At 35.3% G+C, this 2,071-nt stretch overlaps 1 pseudogene; it reads left to right on the top strand.

The window, feature by feature from the left end:
- LOC109334915 overlaps nucleotides 1-2,071 on the top strand; it is a 7,832-nt pseudogene extending 5,761 nt beyond the window's left edge.

Below are 2,071 nucleotides of genomic sequence, written 5' to 3'. Positions count from 1 at the left end.
TGATCCATGAGACTGCTTGAATCTGCACTCAGAAGCATAATGTCCAAGATTCTTGCAATTGTAGCATTGGATCTTTCTTTTATCAACTTTCTTCTTAAGTTTTCTGAATGATTGGTCTTGACTAGAAGATTTATGTGTATAAGCTTCATGTTTGCCTCTGTCATTCCTCCAACTTCCTCTTGTTTTCTTGTGAACTGAGCCTTGTCCAGTGTACCTTCTGCTTGATTGTGCTTGAAGGGCCTGGTCAGAGGTTCTTTCTTGATTCCTTTCTTCTATCCTCTACTCATGTGCCTCCAATGAGCTCTGCAATTCTTCAATTTTGAAGGATTCAAGATCCTTAGATTCTTCTATAGCTACAACTACATGATCAAACTTAGAGGTTAGTGTTCTCAACACCTTTTCCACCACTAATTGATCCCTTACAGCTTCACCACACCCCTTCATCAGGTTGGACAATGACCTGATCTTGGTGAAGTAGTCTGCTATAGACTCACCCTCCTTCATTTGCAGCAGTTCATACTCTCTTCTGAGAGTTTGTAACTTCACTTTTTCAGCACCTGCATAGCTTTTCTCCAATGTATCCCAAGCTTCCTTAGCAGTTTTGGCATTAGCAATCTTTTCAAAATTTGATTCATCCACACACTGATGAATCATGCAGAGTGCCTTACAATCCTTCTTCTTGGATTCTCTGAATACTGCTCTCTGAACTTCTGTGCCTTCCTCATCAACAATCTGGTATCCATGTTGAACTACTTCAAGCACCTCTTGATAACCAAAGAGTGCTTTCATTTGGATATGCCATCTTTCATAGTTCTTTCCATCAAGAACTGGCAGAGACGTGTTAAACCCACTATTGTTCGACATGCTTTCTTCCATAGATCCAAGAACGAAAATCAAGTGCTCTTGAAACCACTGTTACAACATAACCGAATTGGCAAAGAAAGAAACAGAACCTTGTTGTTCTGTGTTTGCAGAGAAAGAAGAAGTAGAAAGAAATGAAGATGAATTTGTTGAGAGAAATAGGAGAAAAAGTAGTGCAAAAGAAAAAGGATTCAATGAATAGAAGTGTTGTATTACTCAAGTAATTACAAGGCTATTTATACACATAGCCAAAAATATTAAAACAGAAAAAACCAGTAAACTAATTAAATCTTCTATTTTTAGTAAGTTCACAAAAACTCTTAAAACTGAATTACTTTCAACAAGTATAACGTGCAATGCAAGTCCCGTTATATGTACAATAAAATCGAACAACAATAACGTATATTTATACTCTAACACACTTGATGTTTAAAACAAGGTTTTTGTTTTTGTTTTTGGGCTGAGTATGCAATTCTTAGACATTGATTATTTTGCACGTTGATGATTGAAACTTTTGTGAGCAGAGTGCCAAAACAAATCTAAATGTTGAACAGATCTTCTTTTCTATATCAAGAGACATAAAGCATAGACTAACTGCGGGTGATCCAAAATCTGAGGTACATTTTTGCCTTCCATATTTTCTTGTTTAAGTAGTGGATTGATTTTCTACACTACTTTTGACTTTTCATGTATTATGTAGACTCAAACCATCAAGATCAGTAAACCTGATAAAGCCAAAGACTCAACTTCCTCAACAAGTATGATGCAGAAACTAGCATGCTGCAGCTCATAGGTTTTTGCAGTTATTGACATTTCATCTTGTGTTCCCATGCCATTTTATGAACAGAGATTTGTTGTCACAGATCATGTCTCATATGTTGTCTCGCGTCAACAAAATCATGACATGTCAATTTAAAATTTTAAATCTTCATTATTATTGTTATTTTTTACTTCATTATCATTGGTACGAGACAATATATGAGACAAAATCTAAGACAATAGATCATTGTTCGTCATTTTGTGGTGTTGAGCACAGTTTTCAAAGGCAAATTAGTTGTTTGTTATTGATCTTGTAATTTTTTGGCTGAGGAAACTTTTCCAAGGCTCTGATTAGCTTGACAAATGTTCAGAAAAATTTAGCATCATTAGATTGAATATTTCGGGTACATTGAATATTGATTAGCATCATTAGATTGAATTGAGTGATGCT

This window comes from Lupinus angustifolius, chromosome LG19 (assembly GCF_001865875.1).
Source record: "Lupinus angustifolius cultivar Tanjil chromosome LG19, LupAngTanjil_v1.0, whole genome shotgun sequence".
NCBI classification, from domain to species: Eukaryota; Viridiplantae; Streptophyta; class Magnoliopsida; order Fabales; family Fabaceae; genus Lupinus; species Lupinus angustifolius.
This window is presented reverse-complemented; position numbering and strand designations above follow the sequence as displayed.